The 12,349-nt window shown below is 49.1% G+C and overlaps 1 protein-coding gene across 1 annotated transcript in view; it reads left to right on the top strand.

Moving 5' to 3' along the window:
* The first annotated feature begins 402 nt into the window (after positions 1–402).
* The window catches only part of LOC138677457 (phospholipid scramblase 2-like), a 148,085-nt gene continuing 136,138 nt past the window's right edge, over positions 403–12,349 (top strand). Inside the window, exon 1 of the mRNA XM_069767613.1 lies at positions 403–461. The gene's annotated coding sequence lies outside the window, so the exon portion shown is untranslated. The remainder of the gene's footprint in view (positions 462–12,349) is intronic.

A 12,349-nucleotide genomic window follows, 5' to 3' on the forward strand; every position in this document is an offset into this window, starting at 1 on the left:
CCTCCTGTCCTGTATATATACACTGCACAGTACCACTCCTCCTGTATATATACACTGCACAGTACCACTCCTCCTGTATATATACACTGCACAGTACCACTCCTCCTGTATATATACACTGTACAGTACCACTCCTCCTGTATATACACACTGCACAGTACCACTCCTCCTGTATATATACACTGCACAGTACCACTCCTCCTGTATATATACACTGCACAGTACCGCTCCTCCTGTCCTGTATATATACACTGCACAGTACCACTCCTCCTGTCCTGTATACTGGGTGAACTCCTCGGTTTTTGCTCTTTTCCTGTAGATTTGCTCTCTGCTCCCGGTGTAGCTCCGCCCATAGTAATTAGTCCTGGAATACTCAGTGTCCTCAGATACCTCAGCACCTTATCAAACACACGAGGCAACTTCCTGGTCAGGTCATTGGGATAAAGAAGAGTAAGAGGAAGGTAAGGAACTCTGATGGTGGTTGTGTCAGCGTCTGGACTGTGTGTATACAGGTTATGGTGTAGTGGTGTCTGGACTGTGTGTATACAGGTTATGGTGTAGTGGCGTCTGGACTGTGTGTATACAGGTTATGGTGTAGTAGTATCTGGACTGTGTATACAGGTTATGGTGTAGTAGTATCTGGACTGTGTATACAGGTTATGGTGTAGTAGTATCTGGACTGTGTATACAGGTTATGGTGTAGTAGTGTCTGGACTGTGTGTATACAGGTTATGGTGTAGTAGTATCTGGACTGTGTATACAGGTTATGGTGTAGTGATGTCTGTACTGTGTGTATACAGATTATGGTGTAGTGGTGGCTGGACTGTGTGTATACAGGTTATGGTGTAGTGGTGTCTGGACTGTGTGTATACAGGTTATGGTGTAGTGGTGGCTGCACTGTGTGTATACAGGTTATGGTGTAGTGGTGTCTGGACTGTGTGTATACAGGTTATGGTGTAGTGGTGTCTGGACTGTGTGTATACAGGTTATGGTGTAGTGGTGGCTGGACTGTGTGTATACAGGTTATGGTGTAGCGGTGTCTGGACTGTGTATATACAGGTTATGGTGTAGTGGTATCTGGACTGTGTATACAGGTTATGGTGTAGTGGTGTCTGGACTGTGTGTATACAGGTTATGGTGTAGTGTTGTCTGCACTGTGTGTATACAGGTTATGGTGTAGTGGTGTCTGGACTGTGTATATACAGGTTATGGTGTAGTGGTATCTGGACTGTGTATACAGGTTATGGTGTAGTGGTGTCTGGACTGTGTGTATACAGGTTATGGTGTAGTGGTATCTGGACTGTGTATACAGGTTATGGTGTAGTGTTGTCTGCACTGTGTATATACAGGTTATGGTGTAGTGGTATCTGGACTGTTTATACAGTTTATGGTGTAGTGGTGGCTGCACTGTGTGTATACAGGTTATGGTGTAGCGGTGGCTGGACTGTGTGTATACAGGTTATGGTGTAGCGGTGTCTGCACTGTGTGTATACAGGTTATGGTGTAGTGGTGGCTGGACTGTGTGTATACAGGTTATGGTGTAGCGGTGGCTGGACTGTGTGTATACAGGTTATGGTGTAGCGGTATCTGGACTGTGTATACAGGTTATGGTGTAGTGGTGTCTGGACTGTGTATACAGGTTATGGTGTAGTGGTGTCTGCACTGTGTGTATACAGGTTATGGTGTAGTGGTGTCTGGACTGTGTATATACAGGTTATGGTGTAGTGGTATCTGGACTGTGTATACAGGTTATGGTGTAGTGGTGTCTGGACTGTGTGTATACAGGTTATGGTGTAGTGTTGTCTGCACTGTGTATATAAAGGTTATGGTGTAGTGGTATCTGGACTGTTTATACAGTTTATGGTGTAGTGGTGGCTGCACTGTGTGTATACAGGTTATGGTGTAGCGGTGGCTGGACTGTGTGTATACAGGTTATGGTGTAGCGGTGTCTGCACTGTGTGTATACAGGTTATGGTGTAGTGGTGGCTGGACTGTGTGTATACAGGTTATGGTGTAGCGGTGGCTGGACTGTGTGTATACAGGTTATGGTGTAGTGGTGGCTGGACTGTGTGTATACAGGTTATGGTGTAGTGGTGGCTGGACTGTGTGTATACAAGTTATGGTGTAGCGGTGGCTGGACTGTGTGTATACAGGTTATGGTGTAGTGTTGTCTGCACTGTGTATATACAGATTATGGTGTAGCGGTGTCTGGACTGTGTGTATACAGGTTATTGTAGTGGTATCTGGACTGTTTATACAGGTTATGGTGTAGTGGTGGCTGGACTGTGTGTATACAGGTTATGGTGTAGTGGTGGCTGGACTGTGTGTATACAGGTTATGGTGTAGTGTTGTCTGGACTGTGTGTATACAGGTTATGGTGTAGTGGTGGCTGGACTGTGTGTATACAGGTTATGGTGTAGTGGTGGCTGCACTGTGTGTATACAGGTTATGGTGTAGCGGTGGCTGGACTGTGTGTATACAGGTTATAGTGTAGCGGTGTCTGCACTGTGTGTATACAGGTAATGGTGTAGTGGTGGCTGGACTGTGTGTATACAGGTTATGGTGTAGTGGCGTCTGGACTGTGTGTATACAGGTTATGGTGTAGTGGTGTCTGGACTGTGTGTATACAGGTTATGGTGTAGTGGTGTCTGGACTGTGTATACAGGTTATGGTGTAGTGGTGTCTGGACTGTGTGTATACAGGTTATGGTGTAGTGTTGTCTGCACTGTGTATATACAGGTTATGGTGTAGTGGTATCTGGACTGTTTATACAGTTTATGGTGTAGTGGTGGCTGCACTGTGTGTATACAGGTTATGGTGTAGCGGTGGCTGGACTGTGTGTATACAGGTTATGGTGTAGCGGTGTCTGCACTGTGTGTATACAGGTTATGGTGTAGTGGTGGCTGGACTGTGTGTATACAGGTTATGGTGTAGCGGTGGCTGGACTGTGTGTATACAGGTTATGGTGTAGTGGTGGCTGGACTGTGTGTATACAGGTTATGGTGTAGTGGTGGCTGGACTGTGTGTATACAGGTTATGGTGTAGCGGTGGCTGGACTGTGTGTATACAGGTTATGGTGTAGTGTTGTCTGCACTGTGTATATACAGATTATGGTGTAGCGGTGTCTGGACTGTGTGTATACAGGTTATGGTGTAGTGGTATCTGGACTGTTTATACAGGTTATGGTGTAGTGGTGGCTGGACTGTGTGTATACAGGTTATGGTGTAGTGGTGGCTGGACTGTGTGTATACAGGTTATGGTGTAGTGTTGTCTGGACTGTGTGTATACAGGTTATGGTGTAGTGGTGGCTGGACTGTGTGTATACAGGTTATGGTGTAGTGGTGGCTGCACTGTGTGTATACAGGTTATGGTGTAGCGGTGGCTGGACTGTGTGTATACAGGTTATAGTGTAGCGGTGTCTGCACTGTGTGTATACAGGTTATGGTGTAGTGGTGGCTGGACTGTGTGTATACAGGTTATGGTGTAGCGGTGGCTGGACTGTGTGTATACAGGTTATGATGTAGTGTTGTCTGCACTGTGTATATACAGATTATGGTGTAGCGGTGTCTGGACTGTGTGTATACAGGTTATGGTGTAGTGGTATCTGGACTGTTTATACAGGTTATGGTGTAGTGTTGTCTGGACTGTGTGTATACAGGTTATGGTGTAGTGGTGGCTGGACTGTGTGTATACAGGTTATGGTGTAGTGTTGTCTGGACTGTGTGTATACAGGTTATGGTGTAGTGTTGGCTGGACTGTGTGTATACAGGTTATGGTGTAGTGGTGGCTGCACTGTGTGTATACAGGTTATGGTGTAGCGGTGGCTGGACTGTGTGTATACAGGTTATAGTGTAGCGGTGTCTGCACTGTGTGTATACAGGTTATGGTGTAGTGGTGGCTGGACTGTGTGTATACAGGTTATGGTGTAGCGGTGGCTGGACTGTGTGTATACAGGTTATGGTGTAGTGGTGTCTGCACTGTGTGTATACAGGTTATGGTGTAGTGGTGGCTGGACTGTGTGTATACAGGTTATGGTGTAGTGGTGGCTGGACTGTGTGTATACAGGTTATGGTGTAGCGGTGGCTGGACTGTGTGTATACAGGTTATGGTGTAGTGGTGGCTGGACTGTGTGTATACAGGTTATGGTGTAGTGGTGGCTGGACTGTGTGTATACAGGTTATGGTGTAGCGGTGGCTGGACTGTGTGTATACAGGTTATGGTGTAGCGGTGTCTGGACTCTGTGTATACAGGTTATGGTGTAGAGGTGTCTGGACTGTGTGTATACAGGTTATGGTGTAGTGGTGGCTGGACTGTGTGTATACAGGTTATGGTGTAGTGGTGTCTGCACTGTGTGTATACAGGTTATGGTGTAGTGGTGTCTGGACTGTGTGTATACAGGTTATGGTGTAGTGGTGTCTGGACTGTGTATATACAGGTTATGGTGTAGTGGTATCTGGACTGTGTATACAGGTTATGGTGTAGTGGTGGCTGGACTGTGTATACAGGTTATGGTGTAGTGGTGTCTGGACTGTGTGTATACAGGTTATGGTGTAGTGTTGTCTGCACTGTGTATATACAGATTATGGTGTAGCGGTGTCTGGACTGTGTGTATACAGGTTATGGTGTAGTGGTATCTGGACTGTTTATACAGGTTATGGTGTTGTGGTGGCTGCACTGTGTGTATACAGGTTATGGTGTAGCGGTGGCTGGACTGTGTGTATACAGGTTATGGTGTAGCGGTGTCACGATATGGTATGAAATATCATAAGTAGGTCTCTTGCTAGCCTGAGTGGGCTAAGCCCCTTCTTGGAGAACAGTTTGTAGCTGCAAATTCCTGGCTTTCCTTCTCTGAGAGTATGGGGGAAGAGAGGTTTTATTGCCGAACGGAATTTACGACTAGCATTTCCTGTGTAAGCTCTTGTCCAGCTAGAACAGGAAAAATGGCTCCAAAAATCCATGAAAGATTCTTTGTTTAGTTTTTGTTAGATATTAGGCAAACGATTTAAGCTAGAAATACGAAAATATATATTCGTAGTCCCACTCGGTGTAGCTACACATCTCATGACACTCGGGTTTCTAACTCCATCTGGTAAAGAAGTAGGGTTTTCTCTGTAACTATGTATCCCAGATAGGACATATTTGATCTCATTAGAATGCTCACGTTAATCTGAGATGAATGATGAGCTTTTTAGGACGCTGACATGTTTTGTAGTGAAGTTATAGAAATCAGAGGAAATAGTTTAAAGTTTCCTCAGAATGTAGAGAGAGGAGGGTCTGGATAAGCCAGCCTTTCTGTGATGTCACAGCCTTAATGTTTTAAGTGTCTGGCAGGCTCTGAGGAGTCACTTTTTGCTGATTTCTCCCTCTGGACTGCTTTGTCCTATTGTCCTGGAAGAGCTGGTACATCCCATGGACTGGGATGTATGGAAACTGCACTAGCCTGGATGCCTGCAATGCTTTTAATATGTGAGTGTTATCTTTTCTCATTTATTCCCTTTATGTTATAATTACCCTTGTACATATTTGCAATTGTCTCATGTATAACATCTTTATAAACTATTTTTAATAACGCACTGCCTAGTTATTTTGAATGGGATATACTATTATATATTAGTTCGTTCTCCTGCTCTAAACCGTACCCTAAGTCTCTTGAAGGGAAAATACGCTACTGTTACTGTTGTGTTGGGTTAGCTTCGGACCCGTTTAATCGAAGCTGGTGGCAGCGAAAGTGTGCTGACGGTTGGATTATGCTGAAGCAACTGCGGGTTTGATAATTATTGTTCCTGCCTGTGTGGGAGTAGTTATCGCGTCGCTGCAGCGTGCCCAATAGCCAGTACATAGCAGGCAGCCTTTCTGGCGACTAATTACCCAGGGTGCAGTACCTAATCTGACCTGAGAGTAAGGGGGCGCCAGAGAGCTGCAAGTGTTAAGTGGAACTGTAAGCGGGATATACATAAATCCCTGCAGTTCGTGGTATATAGAAAAGCAGTGGGATACCTAGAATAAGCCCCTGCTGTAAACTAAGAGGTCAATAGCCTTGTGTGTGGTTTTTCATCACATTGTTAGCAGTGGAGGGATAACTAAGATAAGCCCCCCTGCACATGTGATAGCCGTCTGTTGGCCTAAAGTCACCCTGATCCGTGACGTAGGGGTGACGGTCACGGTGTGAATCCTGACCCAGTGGTGACAGCGGTCAGGGGAATCGTGACAATTGGTGGCAAGGCGGTGGGATATCTTAGAGCATTAGTGATTTGGTTTGAGTAATCATTCCTCTCACTAAAAACTTGCAGAAAGTTCTTGCGAGGACTCTGCGCAAATAAGTTTGGAGAACGAACTCAGTGCTTTTTAGTTGTGAGACAATTGCGTACTGGTAATTATCCCCTCCCTTTCTCTTCGTTTTTCTATCCTATCTTTTATTTGGCAACCATGGTTGTGCTGGGAGAAACCTTCTATGAGCAGCAGACCAGAGACACCCTTGTCGCCTTATGCAAGTCACAGCACATTGACTCTGCAAGCAAAAACAAAGCCCAACTGGTCGCAGATCTGGTGCAATGGGAAGCCGCTCGAGACCAATCTCAGAGCTCCGAGGCCGCAGAAGCCAGCACCAGCGAACATGGTGCTGCAGCAGAGGTCCAACCACTGAATGCTGGCCCTGTTAGCAATCCGGGCGAATTGGACCCCCACCTGCAGGCGGCCTTGAAAGAATTCCCCATTGACGACCATGAGGGACGTCGGCAGCTGATTCAGCAATACCGGCAAGAGGCCCGAGCCGAGCGGCAAGCTGAGCGGGAGTACCAGCTGCAGATGGCCCGGCTGCAAATGCAGGGGTCGTCCCAGTCCAGCCGTGAGCACAGCAGCGCTCAGATACCTAAGCCCCGACCCGATCACTTTCCTGTTATGGAGAAGGACGGGGACTTGGACACTTTTCTGCGGGCCTTTGAGAAAGCCTGCAGACAGTACCGGCTGCCTACAGATGAATGGGCCCGATACCTGACACCAGGGCTGAAAGGTAAAGCTCTGGAGGCGTTTGCTGCCCTCCCTCAAGAACAAGATGGAGACTATGAGGCCATCAAGCAGGCTCTGATAGCCAAGTACCAGCTTACACCCGAGGTGTACCGTAGAAAGTTCCGGACCCTCCAACGCGGCCCACACGACAGTTACAGTGATGTGGTGCATGGACTGGGGACCCACTTTGACCAGTGGACCCAAGGACTGTCAGTGACCACCTTTGCACAGCTGCGAGACCTGATGATCAAAGACCAGTTTTTTCATCTTTGCCCAGCTGAGGTGCGACAGTTCGTGATGGACAGAGAACCCAAAGACGTGACGAAAGCAGCGCAGATTGCCGATGCCTATGAGGCCAACCGTAGATCGGAAGCGCGGAAGCCAGTCACCACCAGCTGGAGAGGGGGTAAGCCTGCAACCAACGCCAGTACCCCTGCCAGCCAACACACCAGAGGTCCTGTCCCTGTGGCCAACAACACCAGACCTACCACCGAACCTCGCCAGTGTTACTACTGCAAGCGGCCTGGGCATATCAGTACCTTCTGTCCAGACAGGCCGAAGAACCCCCCAGCCAAGGCCCCAGGGCCTAATGCAGCAGTTCTTTTTGTGGGTGGTGTGGTTGGGAGGGTGTGTGAGAACGTACAGCCCGTCACTGTGGGAGGCCATGTTGCTACAGGCCTCAAGGACACCGGGGCTGAACGAACCCTCATCCGACCCGAACTGGCGGCCCCTGAAGAAATCATTCCGGGGAAAACCCTAACTGTCACTGGGATTGGGGGCATCAGCTGTCCCTTACCAATGGCCCGGGTTTTTATTGATTGGGGTGCTGGGAGCGGGGTGAAGGAAGTGGGGCTGTCTGATAATTTGCCCACTGATGTTTTGTTGGGAACTGATTTGGGGAGGATGTTTGCATACTACGTCCCTGACACCCCTCCCCAATCTACTAATAAGGGTGACGTTAACCCTGATGATGATGATGATGATGGGAAATCGCATGTGTTACCTGACCATGCTTTATCTTGTAATGATGCATCTAATAACCATTTTTTCCCTAGGATTGAGGGTGAAAATGTTGTACCTGTGCCAGCGGAACCTGATAATGATTTTTCTGTGAAGGTTAATGTGTCCATAGGTACAGGCGTGCCCAGCCACGTCGCTCTGCGGAGTGAGACGGCTGAGGAACCCCTAACAGGGGCAAGTGTCGGTGCTACAGGAAATGGGGAGATGCATGGGCACCGTGAGGAAGGTGACGCCATGAAAGTGACCAGTGCCACCGAGGAAGGTAACTGGCCCATAAGTAGCACAGCCCCTGGAGTGTTGGGGGTGGATGGGGAGGTAGAGCCCATAGCAGCGCCGGCTGATGGGCCTGTAGAAATCCCCGGGGAGACAGCCTACGTAGCTGCTGTCACCCGCAGTCAGAGTGCCCGGAACGCAGATAACTGTCTGCCTTCCGGACCCTCCTCAGTCCCCACTGTGACTGAACCAGAGGTGGACCCAGAGCAGGTCCAAGAGGGTTCCCGTGGGGAAGGGACCCTGACGTCGCTTTTGGCTTCCCCTAGCCAGGAGTTTCAGGCCGCTCTGCACACAGATACGAGCCTAGAGAGTTTGAGACAACTCGCCGAGACGCCCACCTCCGTGACTGATAAGGAGAGGGTGTTCTGGGAACAAGGAAGGTTATACTGGGAGACAGTACCCGGGGGAATCACAAAAGGAGTGGTTGAGGGAAAGACAGCTGGTCGTCCCGCAGCAATTCCGGGGTGAGTTGTTGCGGATTGCCCATGAGATCCCGCTAGCTGGACACTTGGGGATCAGCAAAACTAAGGCCCGGCTGTCTCAACACTTCTATTGGCCTAAGATGGGGACAGATGTGTCAAACTACTGCCGCTCCTGTATCACTTGTCAAAGAGTAGGGAAGGCGGGACCTGCTATTGAGGCTCCCCTGATCCCTTTGCCAGTAATAGAGGAGCCTTTCCAGAGGATCGCGGTGGACATTGTGGGCCCGCTGGCCGTCCCCAGCAGCTCTGGAAAGCAATACATCCTTACTGTGGTAGACTACGCTACCCGGTACCCAGAGGCAGTAGCTCTGTCCTCAACTAGGGCAGATAAGGTGGCAGATGCCCTGTTGGCCATCTTTTCACGTGTAGGATTTCCCAGGGAAATGCTTACTGATCAAGGGACCCAATTTATGTCTCGCCTAATGGAGGCTCTCTGTAAGAGAATGCAGGTTAAGCACCTGGTATCGAGTGCGTATCACCCACAGACCAATGGCTTGTGTGAACGCTTCAATGGTACCCTCAAACAGATGCTACGCATGCTGGTTGAGACTCAAGGGCGCGACTGGGAGCGGTACCTCCCACACCTGCTGTTCGCTTACCGAGAGGTTCCACAGGCCTCGACGGGGTTCTCCCCCTTCGAGCTCCTGTACGGCAGGCGAGTCCGGGGACCCCTTGGGTTGGTAAGAGAATCCTGGGAAGAGGAGCCGAACCCTTCTGAAGTGTCCATAGTGGAGTATGTCATGCGCTTCCGTGACAAGATGCAGACCTTGACGCAGTTGGTGCATGACAACATGACGCAGGCTCAGGCTGATCAGAAGCACTGGTACGACCAGAACGCCCGGGAGCGGACCTACCACGTGGGTCAAAAGGTGTGGGTGCTGGTCCCCGTACCAACGGAGAAGCTTCAGGCAGCCTGGGAGGGCCCGTACGTCGTCCACCAACAGCTCAACCTGGTCACTTACGTGGTCACGCTTGACCACGCTCGGGGTAGGCGAAAGGCCTTTCACGTCAACATGATGAAGGCTCATCACGAACGTGAACCTTTCGTCCTACCGGTCTGCAGCTTGCCCGAAGACGGTGGGGAACACACCCTCCTGGACTTGCTGGCCCAAGCCAAGGCCAATGGGTCCATCGAGGATGTGGAGGTAAGCGCCTCGTTAACTGAACCCCAGCGGGTGCAGTTGCAAACCACACTGGAACCCTTCCGGGTCGTATTCTCCAACCGACCTGGGAGGACTGAGTTAGCCGTCCACGAGATGGACACCGGGAATCGCGCCCCACTACGGCGAACACCCTATCGAATCTCTGACCAGGTGCAGCAGACTATGCGCCAAGAGATCGATGAGATGTTACAGCTGGGGGTGATTCGACGGTCAAAGAGCGCGTGGGCATCGCCTGTAGTTCTCGTGCCAAAGAAGGACCGGACCACACGGTTCTGCGTGGACTACAGGGGGCTCAACGCCATCACAGCCTCGGATGCGCACCCAATGCCGCGCATCGAGGAGCTGCTTGAGAAGTTAGCTGGCGCAAAATACCTGACAATAATGGATTTGAGTAGAGGATACTGGCAGATTCCCCTGAGCCCCGAGGCGCAGGAGAAGTCCGCCTTTATCACACCCTTTGGACTGTACGAGTCCACGGTCATGCCCTTCGGCATGAAGAATGCCCCTGCCACTTTCCAGCGGATGGTCAACCGCCTGCTTCAGGGACTGGAGACGTACGCCGTGGCGTACTTGGATGACATTGCCATCTTCAGTTCCTCCTGGGAGGAACACCTGCAGCATCTCGAGGAGGTGCTCAGGCGAATTCACCAAGCAGGACTGACTATCAAGCCGGGAAAGTGTCAGATGGGCATGAGGGAGGTTCACTACCTGGGAAACCGGGTAGGCGAAGGCACCATGGAACCAGATCATGGCAATGGTGATTGGTTGGCCCACCAGGGTGAACCTGCTGAGGTGCGCATGGAGGAGAACCATCAGGTCCTGCCTCCCTAGCGCACACCAAAAGGGGGAGGTGTCACGATATGGTATGAAATATCATAAGTAGGTCTCTTGCTAGCCTGAGTGGGCTAAGCCCCCTTCTTGGAGAACAGTTTGTAGCTGCAAATTCCTGGCTTTCCTTCTCTGAGAGTATGGGGGAAGAGAGGTTTTATTGCCGAACGGAATTTACGACTAGCATTTCCTGTGTAAGCTCTTGTCCAGCTAGAACTGGAAAAATGGCTCCAAAAATCCATGAAAGATTCTTTGTTTAGTTTTTGTTAGATATTAGGCAAACGATTTAAGCTAGAAATACGAAAATATATATTCGTAGTCCCACTCGGTGTAGCTACACATCTCATGACACTCGGGTTTCTAACTCCATCTGGTAAAGAAGTAGGGTTTTCTCTGTAACTATGTATCCCAGATAGGACATATTTGATCTCATTAGAATGCTCACGTTAATCTGAGATGAATGATGAGCTTTTTAGGACGCTGACATGTTTTGTAGTGAAGTTATAGAAATCAGAGGAAATAGTTTAAAGTTTCCTCAGAATGTAGAGAGAGGAGGGTCTGGATAAGCCAGCCTTTCTGTGATGTCACAGCCTTAATGTTTTAAGTGTCTGGCAGGCTCTGAGGAGTTACTTTTTGCTGATTTCTCCCTCTGGACTGCTTTGTCCTATTGTCCTGGAAGAGCTGGTACATCCCATGGACTGAGATGTATGGAAACTGCACTAGCCTGGATGCCTGCAATGCTTTTAATATGTGAGTGTTATCTTTTCTCATTTATTCCCTTTATGTTATAATTACCCTTGTACATATTTGCAATTGTCTCATGTATAACATCTTTATAAACTATTTTTAATAACGCACTGCCTAGTTATTTTGAATGGGATATACTATTATATATTAGTTCGTTCTCCTGCTCTAAACCGTACCCTAAGTCTCTTGAAGGGAAAATACGCTACTGTTACTGTTGTGTTGGGTTAGCTTCGGACCCGTTTAATCGAAGCTGGTGGCAGCGAAAGTGTGCTGACGGTTGGATTATGCTGAAGCAACTGCGGGTTTGATAATTATTGTTCCTGCCTGTGTGGGAGTAGTTATCGCGTCGCTGCAGCGTGCCCAATAGCCAGTACATAGCAGGCAGCCTTTCTGGCGACTAATTACCCAGGGTGCAGTACCTAATCTGACCTGAGAGTAAGGGGGCGCCAGAGAGCTGCAAGTGTTAAGTGGAACTGTAAGCGGGATATACATAAATCCCTGCAGTTCGTGGTATATAGAAAAGCAGTGGGATACCTAGAATAAGCCCCTGCTGTAAACTAAGAGGTCAATAGCCTTGTGTGTGGTTTTTCATCACATTGTTAGCAGTGGAGGGATAACTAAGATAAGCCCCCCTGCACATGTGATAGCCGTCTGTTGGCCTAAAGTCACCCTGATCCGTGACGTAGGGGTGACGGTCACGGTGTGAATCCTGACCCAGTGGTGACAGCGGTCAGGGGAATCGTGACAACAGGTTATGGTGTAGTGGTGGCTGGACTGTGTGTATACAGGTTATGGTGTAGCGGTGGCTGGACTGTGTGTATACAGGTTATG

The sequence above is a fragment of the Ranitomeya imitator genome, chromosome 4 (genome assembly GCF_032444005.1).
Source record: "Ranitomeya imitator isolate aRanImi1 chromosome 4, aRanImi1.pri, whole genome shotgun sequence".
Classification (NCBI taxonomy): domain Eukaryota; kingdom Metazoa; phylum Chordata; class Amphibia; order Anura; family Dendrobatidae; genus Ranitomeya; species Ranitomeya imitator.